Source organism: Pristis pectinata, chromosome 2 (genome assembly GCF_009764475.1).
Source record: "Pristis pectinata isolate sPriPec2 chromosome 2, sPriPec2.1.pri, whole genome shotgun sequence".
NCBI lineage: Eukaryota > Metazoa > Chordata > Chondrichthyes > Rhinopristiformes > Pristidae > Pristis > Pristis pectinata.
The window spans coordinates 17438645-17450722 of record NC_067406.1 but is presented as its reverse complement, the minus strand read 5'-3'; the positions used below and the strand labels follow the sequence as shown (position 1 = coordinate 17450722).

Sequence of the window (12078 nt, the reverse complement as noted above, 5' to 3'; positions counted from 1 at the left end):
CCTGTATTTTGAAGATGAGGGGAGTCTGACTGGGAGTTATCCCTGAACCAATGTCACAGCAACTTTTTCTGGCCATTTTCACACAGCTGTGTACAAGTTAACTATGACGTATCCTTCATTAAAAGTGATTAAGAGTCATAGAGAGATACAGCATGGAAACAAGCCCTACAGCCCACTGAGTCCACTACACGGTAGTGTAGCAGTTAGTGTTATACTTTACAGCACCAGCGACCCGGGTTCAATTCCTGCCGCTGTCTGTAAGGAGTTTGTATGTTCTCCCCGTGTCTGCATGGGTTTCCTCCGGGTGCTCTGGTTTCCTCCCACATTCCAAAGACGTATGGGTTAGGAAGTTGTGGGCGTGCTATGTTGGTGCCGGAAGCGTGGCGACACTTGCAGGCTGCCCCCAGAACACTCTATGCAGAAGATGCATTTCACTGTTTCAATGTACATGTGACTAATGAAGATATCAACACACCCATTTATACTAATCCTACGTTGGATTTCAGCAGTTATATTGGAAAGCTGCAGCAAACCTTTGGTACATCCTCAGGCTGGGAATATTACTGGATTTCTTTGTAGCATTCCTCCTGCAAGTTTCTCCTCTTTCCCTTTGCATCCAGAATTCTTGGCGGGAACAGCTTCAATTTGTGCTCGTTCCAAGAAGCACTGGCCTCAAAGTCCAGCATTTTACAAGTCCTGCACAACTGATACTTGTAACTACAGGGGAAGCTGTGTTGATGCTATACTGGCAGATAGGCAGCACAAAACGTTCTTTGTACGGGAACTCAGGAGCAACATACCAATGCTGGAAAGATTTATTACTTTATTTTTAGAAGCTCTGAAACAGTTAACCCTTGGGGCTGTGGCAGGCTAGCCTTAAACCCCCCTTTCCTCCCAATACAACAACAAAAGCAGCAACATGTCCTTTTCAATGGCTCCATTGTAAAGTTCGGTTTGGCTAATGTAAAAAAAATTGCTGTGTTTATCTTAGGATCTCAGTGCAAAGTAGTAATTTAAAAAAAATCCAACAGAACAAACCATTCAAGCAAAATAACTGTTTTTGAATGGCTAATATTTGCCAATTCAGCCCCACCCTCTCAACCACTTCTGTTGCCTACGACAGTATGAATATTTGGACTCCGGTTGATCACAGATCCTACAGAGTTTATTCCCCAAATCAGTTCAATGATAACTTTCAAAAGAAAATTAGGAATGTACATGCCAGAATAGAGAAGAATTGCAGTGCTCTGGAGAAAGAGCAGGGAGTTAACAGAAGGATAAGGGCTGAATGGTATCTTTCTCTGCTTCAAGTGTCAAATGTAGCTCAGTTACCAAACATTTCTCTCTCCAAGGAAGAAGTCCTGCTCCACATAAAAATCTAGGGAGGCAGCAAGCGCTGCAGCAGTTAGTGCTGCTGCCTCATAGCTCCAGGGATCAGGGTTGGATCCTGACCTCCGGTGCTGTCTGTGTGAATTTTGTGCGCTCTCCTCGTGACCGTATGGGTTTCCACTGATTCTTCCCAAAGACGTGCTGGGAGGTTAACTGACTGCAGGCCCTTCCCAGGTTACCACAGGGTCCCGTTCCTGAGAACTGTCCATAACCTGAACAAGTTGAAATGTGGCCACCCAACAGTATATTTAAATATAAAAAAAAATCAGCCACCCAAGGGCAATGTGTAGTTAAACCAGGGCACTTAACTCAACCATTCAGATTTCTCTGTAAGATGCAATGATATTGCCACGAACCGAGTTCCTGCATGGCTGAAGTTGCCAGCAGCCGGCAAATCTATCCCGCTAGCCACAAGTGCTCGCTTGTATGTACCACCTGCACACAAGTCAGGTGTTCATAACCTGGGGAAAACCTGGACTGTACATTTTCCCTCTGTGTTGGTAATTGGCAAGAGAATCAGGGGGGAGTTGTTGGACATGCGAGAGACAATAAGTTGCAGGGGAGGAAGAGGGGGAATGGGACAATTGGGATTACACTGTTGGAGGCTGGCACGGACCCGATGGGCTGAATGGCTGTAACGAAGGTGATAATGGTCTGCTATCTTCCCTTCTTATCTCCCCTCATCCCACTTGTGTTCCTGTGACGTGAACCCTCATACATTCAGAATAAGGGGCTGTCCATTTAAGACAGGGACGGGGAGGAATTTTGTTTCTCACAGGGTTGGGAACCTTTCGAGTTCTGTGGAGAATGAACACAGAGTTTTTTTGGAATATAGGACAGTGAAGATTTACAGGGAACAGGCAGGAGAAGCAGGTGAGCCCAAGATCAGATTGGCCATGATCACATTGAGGGGCTGTACGGTGTACACCAGCTCCTTCCTCGTATGTTCTACATCAAGGTTTATCCTGAACCAAAACATATTCAGTGCCAGCAAGTGACCAGGGTTCAATCCTGACCTCTGCCCCTTTCTGTGTGGAGTTTGCATGTTCTCTCTGTGACCACATGGGTTTATACCTCAGTGTAATTTATTTGATGTAGTCTATGTGGGTATAACCAAGGCTTTTGACAAAGTCCCACAAGACCAGGCAGTCAATAAAGTAAAAATGGGATCCAAGAGAGTGTCAAACTGGATCCAAAACTGCCTTGGTGATAGGGAACAAAAGGTAATAGTTGATGGGTGTTTTTGTAACTGGAAGGTTATCAGTGGAGTTTCACAGAGCTCAGAACTCTACCCCTCTTTTTTTCTGTAATATATATGTGTATGATTTAAACCGAAGTGTAAGAACACGATGAAGTAGTTTACAGGTGATACATGAATTGACCGGTAGTTGATAGTGGGGAGGGAAGATTTAGAACTGTAGGAAGACATGGATGGTTCAGTCACTTGAGAAGAATAATGACAGATGGATTTTAATCCCAGGGAAGTACGAGATAAAAACAAACTGCTGCAGGAGATCAGCGGGTCAAGCAGCATGGGTGAAGGAGAATGAATCATCAAGGTTTTGGGTCAAGACCCTGCAACAGGGCTGGGAGTGGAGAGGGAAGATAGCCAATATGAGATAATATATTTGGGGAGATGCAAAAAACACAGGAATATAAGAACTTGATGGGAGGATATTCAGTGGTGTAGAGGGACAGAGGGATGTTGGAGTGTATGGCCAGGTCCTTAAAGATAGCAAAAAGATAAATAAGGTGGTTTATAAGGCGCACAGCAGGCTTTCCTTCATTAGCCAAAGCACAAGGCATACAGCAGGGAGGTGATATCAGAACTGTAGACAACACCAGTTAGGCCACTGCTCCAGTACTGCATACAGACCTGGTCACCACATTGTAGGAAACAAGTGATGGCAATGGAGAGGGTTCAAAGGAGATTTACAAAGGTGTTGCTGGAACTGGAAAGTGCCAACACGAGGACAGATTGAATAAGCTGGAATCGTTTTCTTTGTAGCTATGGAGACTAAGGGGAGACTTAACTGGAGTGCAGAGAATAATGAAAGCCCAAGACATGGTGAACAGGAAGAACCTACTTCCTTTATCTGAGGGTTCAAAAACCAGGGAGCATCGATTTAAAGTAATTGGTAGAAGGATAAGAGGGGACATGAAGAAAAGTTGTTTTGGTCAGAGGGTGCAAGGGGTTTAGAACTCACTGCCTGAAAGGTTGGCAGATACAGAAACAGTTATCATATTTAAACAGTACTTGGATCAGAATTATCATCACTGACTTAAATGATGTGAAATTTGTTGTTTTGTGGCAGTGGTACAGTGCAAAGACATAAAATTACTATAAATTACAATAATTACTATGAAGTGTAAAAAGAAGGAATTACAAGGTAGTGTTCATGGGTCCAGAAGTCTGATGGCAGAGGGGAAAGAAGCTGTTTCTGAATTGGGTGTGTACTTGGAGCTATGATCAGCAGTGCTGCTGGCCTGATGCTCAAATGTGAGATTAAGTTGATTAGCTCTTTTTTTAAAACAAGCTAGCACAGACACAATGGGCTGAGTAGCCTCCTGCGTAGTAAATTTTCTACTACTTCAATGGTTCCAGCTTCCTGAAAATGGCATATCAGACTCTGCCTCACCAATAACAGTGAAATAAAAGCAGAAAAAGCTGGAAAGAGAAACAGTTGTTGTTTTGGGTCGGTGACTCTTCATCAGAATGTATCAGATTTCCAGCATTAGCAACTTCTTTTTTTGAATTTCATTTACCACTGAATAGTGAAGGTGTGATAGACTGAAGTGAAGCTGACCACAGAATGGGTTTTCCATTCCAGTCTCAGTGCACATCTTAACAGTGTGATAAGTTTTAATTGCAGCCAAACAACTCTTTGGTGCTGAAAATGAACTAGTAACAGTGTGGTATCTCTCTCCTTCAGTTTCTGGCTGAGATTTTTTTAAAAATAGAATTTTTTTCTCTACCTTCATTCTCTTTTCTCTCTTCAGTTTCTGAAGCCACATGTTAAACTTCATCCCTGTGAAGCTGCCGAGTTCAAACTCAGCGCTGTTTGATCCTCAGGCTCTCTGAGGCCCTGTTCCTTTGCTTATTTTGTTCGCACACATCCCAGATGCTTTAGAGGGAGACACACCAGCTCCCTCTCCCATTTGCAGCAACTTGCTGTGGAAAGTCAAATGGAAATTAAATGGCCAATGGCAAGTCTGACGAGTCATGGGCGGCATTCATTCCTGAGCTTCAGGAAATTCTGGCTGAGGGGGTGGGGAGTTTCCAAAATAGAACCCATTCATGCTCCTTAACATGTGTTTATGTTGGGCTTTCTCTTCTGGTTATTAAGACACTTCAGCCATTAAGAGAGAAAAAAAATCCAACCCAAAGATTCTAGAGCCAATTCAAATAACGTTGAACAATTCCACAGGGGGCAGTGAAGCAAAACATGGAAGCAGAGGTCATGGGCTGGGTTAGGCCGAACACTGGCTAACCTCATGGGGCTCAGAGGAGGCAGCACCGCCCAACTGGGTGAAGAATGTCCATAACAAAACCAGGGGGGTTCCAGTTTTTCAGCACGAATGTGATTGGCAAAAGAACCAAAGGTGACTGGCACTTTCACCCTGACAAATGGCGAGGGTTGTGGAATGTATTGTCAGGGGTTGCAGACAAAGGAATTTCAATCAGAGCTTTGAAAAGAAAGCCGGATAAGTATCTGAAGAGAAAGAACTTGTAGAACTTTGGGAGAGAGTGGGAAGATCATTCTAACATACAGCTGGCACAGACTCAATGGGCAGAGTGGCCTCCCTCCATGCCATATCCATTTCTGTGATTCAATGAGCCACGAGTCAGGCTGCTTCCCTGACACGGTTTCCAAGGCTGGCCAGACAGATTCACCAGCCAAGAATGCAAATAAAAGCTTCTGTGGAAAATAAAACGCAATCCACCATCTACCTGGGGAGGAGAGGAAGTCAGACTTGGTGGTGGAGGAGGAGCAGCACAGATTAAATTTAGAAGTATAGAGAAAGAATGAAAAGCAATAAGGGAGAATCCAACTAGTTTTGCAACGTGGAAGATTTAATTTTTTTTAAATAACTAGATGTGGATGTTGCTGGCAGGGAAGCCTGTATTTATTGAGAGTAAACCACATGCTGAGGGACTCAAGCCAGACATAAACCTCACTAAATAAGATAGATAGCCAATGTCAAAGGACATTAGTGAATCATCTGGGCTTTTGCAGCCAGCATGGCTACTTTTAGGGGTGCTGCATTTGCTTCCAAAGGGGCATTTGAAACCCAGGTCCAAACCACATCTACTAGGCTGCCAAACCCCCAACACCATCTGCACTGCTGCTTCCTTACCACACTGGTCAAAACTTGGACTCACTGCCTGACGTGGGTTCGATGCGAGGTAGATCCTGGGAACAGGATGTGGCACAGTTTACTGACTCCAATGCCAAGCCAAACTTGCACCCGTAAAACAGACAAGGCTAAGGAAACAGGGGCAAGACAAAATTCCTCCACCTTCCTCTCTATAGTTCCCTGCTACTCTACCACACTGTAGTCACTATCACAGAAACAATAACTAAAATAGGAAATGCTGGAAATACCCAGCAGGTCAGGTGGAGTCTGCAGAGAACTACAGAATGGGTGGAGGCCATTCTGCCCTCAAAGTGCACACATTTGAGGGCATCAAGCGCCCATTTACATTAGTCCTACACTAATCCCATTTTATTCTCCTCATATTCCCATCAATCCCTTCCAGATTCTACCGCTCACCTACAGGCAGGGAAAGGGCCAATTAATTGACCAATCTGCAATCTTTTGTTATGGGTGGAAACCAGAGCACCCCGAGGAAATGCACACGGTCATAGAGAGAATGTGCGAACTCCACACAGGCAAGGATTGAATTCAGGTCGCTGGAGCTGTGAGGCAGCAGCTCGACCAGCTGAGCCACCCCATAGATTCAGGCCAATGATCTTTCATCTGAACTGGAAACCGGACAGCACCAACGGTCTTTACCACAGGAGCTCTTGTATTTTATTTCTTCTCTGGACATTAGCAGCCCTGCCCAAGGGCCATCACCAGTGGGGAACCAACACCTCCATGACTGCTGGCCCTCAGCTGAGATGGTATGGAGGCAGGAGGAGCCTGATGCTGGGTAGGCAAGGCCATTCACCGAAAGACATCGCTGAGCAGTTGGGTTTCAACGATGACCTATCTGCTTCAGTAATCATTCAATTTAGCCTATCATGAAAACCAGCCTCCCCTCCATTGACTTCCTGCTACCTCAGGAAATCAAGGACCCCTCCCACCCCGTTCATGCTCTCTTCTTCCCCCCTTCCAACAGGCACAAGACACAAAAGCTTGAGAATGTGTACCACTAGGCTCAAGGGCAGCTTCTATCCTGCTGTTACAAGACTACTGAATGGACCTCTTGTATGATAAAGATGGATTCTTGATCTCTCAATGTACCTTGTTGTGGCCCTTGTAATTTATTTGTCTACCTGCACTGCACTTTCTCTGTAACTGTAATACTATATTCTGCATTCTGTTTTGTTTTCCTTTTGTGCTACCTTGATGTGCTCCTGTATGGAATGATCAGTCTGGATGGCATGCAAACAAAAACTTTTCATTGCATCTTGCTACATGTGCCAATAATAAACCAATGACCAATTTTTCTCTGGGGCCAGCCCAAAAATGATCAGGTTTATTCAATCACAAAACTGCCATGGTGCAATATGAACTCACAATGTCTGGGTTGCTAAGATGATTCCTTACGATTTCTAAGAATGACACATTAATTGTTGCCTGGATCAAAGGCACGTTGTGGAAGCATTCTACACAGTGCTTGGCTCTGGCAGCACAGCACAGATTTTCCATTTACTCCAGGAAGAGTACCATGCCAATAGGAGTCTGTACTTCTGGAAGGCTGACGTGCCCAGATGTCAAGTTAACCGGGTCAAATAACCTTAAGGCATTTGAATTTTTGTTCATGAGGAGTGCACAGCTTGGTCAACATGGATGAGTTGGGCCGAAGGGCCTGTTTCCATGCTATATAACTTTGAGCGCTTAATAATAGTTACAGACACAGAACAAATCCAGTTGCTCAAATGGGGACAGTACATGGGAATTTCCTGACCTTGGGAGTGTTTACAGAATTTCTGTGTATATTTCAGATTTCAAGGATTTGCAGTGTTTTAATTGCTGTGTTTGTTTCTGGATATTTTTCATCTGTATACTGTACCCCTGGAAGGCCCAGAGAACCTGGCATAAAGCAACACAAACTGTCACTGGACATGGTGTATAATGGAGTCAAATACAGCACAGAAACAGGTTCTTCAGCCCACTAAGGCTGCTGGCCAACAAGCACCCATTTACACTAATCCTGTTTAGCTCAAAGACCATACCAGTCACATCTAATGGAATCACCTACAGTAAACACAAACCTTCATCCAGAAATGTCTTCTTAGCTCCTTTGGCTAACAGAGTAATTTGGTTCAAAAAATCAAAAATGAGTTGCTGGAGGAACTCAACAGGTCAGACAGCATCTGGGAGGGGAATGGACAGCACAGATGAAGGGTCCCGACCCGAAACATTGACCGTCCATTTCTCTCCACAGATGCTGCCTGACCCACTGAGTTCCTCAGCGCCTTGCTCTTTGCTCCAGATTCCAGCATCCGCAAACCCTTGTGTCTCCAGAGTAATTTGATTAACTGGTAGAAAGATTAGAGGGGAGATGAGGAAAACTTTTTTTTAAACACCTGGGTCAAGGTTGGGGTCTAGAACTCACTGCATGAAAGTGCGGAGGAGTCAGAAACCCTCATCACATTAAAACAGTCCTTGAACGGCCAAGAGCTGCAGGGAGGAGGAATCAGGCTGGATAGCTCTTTAGTAGTTGGTCTGGACAGGATGGTCTGAATGGTCACCTTATCTGTTATAATTTTTTTTTGCAATTCAGAGAACTGACTGTGCTGTTGGCCCCTTGCTGTGAACCAGTGCCAAATGCTGTTGGAGGTTCAGTCAACTTTGGACAGGGAACACTGCACAGGTGGCAGAACAGACTTGACACCTGTCTGAACACTCTCAAATCACCAGGTACAGCAATAATGAGGTTCAGAGTGATGTTTTGCCAAGATGAGTGATTTGTTACAACAAATTATTCATTGAAATGGTGGGCTGGTTATTACTTTGAAAGCCTGACAAGAACAAGAGCAACAGGTGCTGTGGATCACCTTCACTGCCAAGCTGCACATCATCTGGCCTGGTCCTATATAACTGTTGCCTATTACTGGTAGAGGAGCTTGGTGGTCTCCACCTAACAGCACTGTGAAAACATCTTCATCACACGGACTGCAGTGATCCAAGAAGGCTGCCCACCACCACTTTCTGAATGCAACCAGGAGTGGGCAATAAATGCCAGCCTTGCCCGCGATGCCCAAGAGTCAAGGGAAGATACTGGGTGCTGCATTTGTTCTTTTCATTGACATATGTTGCTGTCAACATAAGAAGAGAAAGTGTGGGAAGCCACTTAGTGCTTGCCAAGTGGGACAATGTGCTCCACTGCCTACAGTACCCACTGCAGATAACGTTCCAATAATTGATTAAAGAATTACACTGCTTGAGCCAGAAACAACATTTTTCTTGTCAGCATCCTTGAGATTTCGTCAAATGCCAATCGTTATGATAAAGGAAGTGAGTTATAACCCATTAAAGAAGGACAAATAAAAGTGTTGAGTAAGAAACACTTGATTAGATACAAATTCTCTTTTAATGAAAACCATGAGAAATCCCATGTTTGCCTCTAACTGTTGTTTGTTAGAAAGATTTGCATTCCGAAGGAATTTAGGCTCGGTCTCTAGTGCAGTATTCTGGATGCTACATTACTCATGGTGCCATCTTTCAGAAGAAATGTTAAACTGAGCCCCATGTGCCCTTCAGACAGACCTGAAGGATTCCATGGCATCTTTTCAAAGGAAGTCTGGGGAAATATCTGCAGAGTCCTGCCCATAATTTATTCCTCAGTCATTATCAACATACAAAATTCTAGCAGTAACACACAAACTGATGGAGGAACTCAGCGGGTCAGGCAGCATCTGTGGAGGGAAATGGACAGTTGACGTTTCAGGTCAAGACCCTACATCTGGACTAAATGAGTGGAGGGGAGATAGCCGGTATAAAAAGGTGGAAGGACGGGGTGGAGCAAGAGCAGGCAGGTGATAGGTGGATCCAGGTGAGGGGGGGGGGGGGGGTGATAGACAGATGCCAGTGTCTGCAGTCTCGTGTCTCCAAAATTCTAGCAGCAGTGTTCGACAGGCTTGATGCAGGAAGGATGCTCCCCTGCCTGAGGAGCCAAGAACCAGAGGAAACAATCTCCGAGGCAGGCAATTTAGGACTGATGTGCAAAGGAATTTCTCTATGCAGAGGGTGATGAATCTTTGGAATTCTCTGCCCCAGTGGGTTGTCAATGAGTTCATTCAAAACAGAGATGACTAGGTTTCTGGATATTCTGGGAATTATAGGAATAATGTTGAGGCAGCAGATGGGCCATGATCTCAATGAATGCAAGAACAGGTTTGAAAGTTGGCTTGTTCCTGCTCCTATTTCTTACATTCATATCAACAGATTATTTGGTTGTTGTCACAACTGTTTGCGGGAGTTTCCATGTACAAATTGGCTTCCTGTTTTCTTCCTATGGCAGTGACTGAACTTCTGAAGTACCTTAGTGGTTATGAAACATGTCGTTCTTTCAGGAGAAGATGTTTCTTTTTAACTTTGGGCCATTAGCACAAAAAATGGACAGGAAGTTGTCCAATTTTCTTAATTCATCCCATGGAAAGATATCTACCAACAATCTATAATCGACCAATCCACAATGTGAGGTTGTCAGTGCATCACCAACCAGGGGTTACAAATGGGTTATATTTGAAGCCCTTACTTTGGACATACCTCAGCTGGGTTCATAAACAGGAGTTACAGCCATTCGAGGTAGAAACATTAATACAAGCAGCAAATCAGATGAATGAGCAATTAATTGGTTCTGGTGGCATGGAATGATGCAAAGTAGCCAGGGACACAGCAATAGCTCCTAGGATTTAAATGATGCATTAATTCTTTTGCAGCTGTAAACTTTGAACTCAGCAACATTACTGCTACAAATCAAGGCTAATTGTCAATCTATCTGCTACTCCGATCTAGTGTCAAAACAGAATTACAATGTCTAACAACACTCAGGTAAATATACAAGTAGGTTTCACATTCCACAGTGACTACTGTACTTAAACTCATATTCGTAGAGATTAAAATTAGTTATTCCAGTCAACTACACAACAATTATTGATTATTTTGGATTTCTGCTGGTACCTTCCAAATCCCTACTCAACGTAACCAAGGTTGAAATAAATGTCAAAGAGCAATGAGATAAATGATTCACCATGAACATGTTCCAAAACACAAATAGCACACAGTTTCTTTCCTTAAACATTGAGTTATTTTGCTTCCCTCACCATCCCCAATTCAACTTCATTCACATTTTCAAACCAATGCAATTGGTGATCTGACAAAGGAAGGAGAGATAGGGGACATCATAGTTTGGGCTGAGATCAATTCCTTTTCCATTTAATGTAAAGAACACAGAAGGTACAAGAGGACAAAACTAATGCTGTTCATCAACACTACCACTGAATATGGGTTATTTCCAGAGGAAACCTCAGATTGGGTGAAGGCAGTTGGCAATAGCAGAATGAGATGTTGTAGAAGTTGGGATAAAGATCAATGAACAGAAGCGATCGCTAAATGTTGAGGTTCCTAACCAAGTGGAAGAGCAGGGAGATCCAGGCATGCTCACACACAGATCTTTGAAATTACAGAATAGAAAATGTCAATGAAAGGGCAAATGCAACAATGAAGCACGCAATATCAAGCAAATGACAGATCTCCACCTTTTAGGCAAAAGGTGGAGATCTGGAAAAATTGCAGAAACGTGGATTAAGTTAGTGAGTACTCAAATAGAATGATGGTAGGATGGGCGGTTTAGAATTTAAGAAGAAACTGGGTCTCTTCCCATTAAAAGTAAGGGGGCAGGGCATACTTTCAGAAATCTGAGCTTTTGGGAGAGAAAATATTGAATAGTGATTTCCATTTATTGGCAAATTAATAACAAGGAAAAAAAAGTCTCCAGGCTGACAAGTCTCCAGGTCCTGATGGACTTCATCCTAAGGCTTCAAAAGAAGTGGCTTGTGTGATGGCTGACAAGTTTTAATTTTCCAAAACTTCCTAGATTCATAGAAGGTAGTATAAGCTTGGAAAATAGTCAGTCTAACTGCTTTATTTAAAAAGGGAGGGAAACAGAAAGCCGACCAGATAACATCTGTCAGAAGGAAAGTATTAGAAGGTATTATTAAAAGCAGGGCACTTAGTTTAAGATAATCAGGTAATGTCAACATGGTTTTGTGGAACAGAAATCATGTTTGACCAAATTATTGTAGTTCTTTGAAGAAGTAGATGTGCTGTGGACAAAGGGGGCTGGTGGATGTAGTAAAATTTCCAGGAGGTGCTACTTTCAAAGGTTATTGCGGAAGATAAAAACTCATGATGTAGGAAGTAACATGGACAAAAGGTTGGCAGGGTAACAGCAAGCAGAGAATAGGCAGGAATGTTTTTCTTTCCTCTGGCTGGCAAGATGTAATGAGT

General features: G+C 43.6%; 1 protein-coding gene across 2 annotated transcripts in view; it reads right to left on the bottom strand.

Moving 5' to 3' along the window:
- Nucleotides 1-12078, bottom strand: part of rnf24 (ring finger protein 24) — a 137952-nt gene that overhangs the window by 121178 nt on the left and 4696 nt on the right. The window lies entirely within an intron of this gene.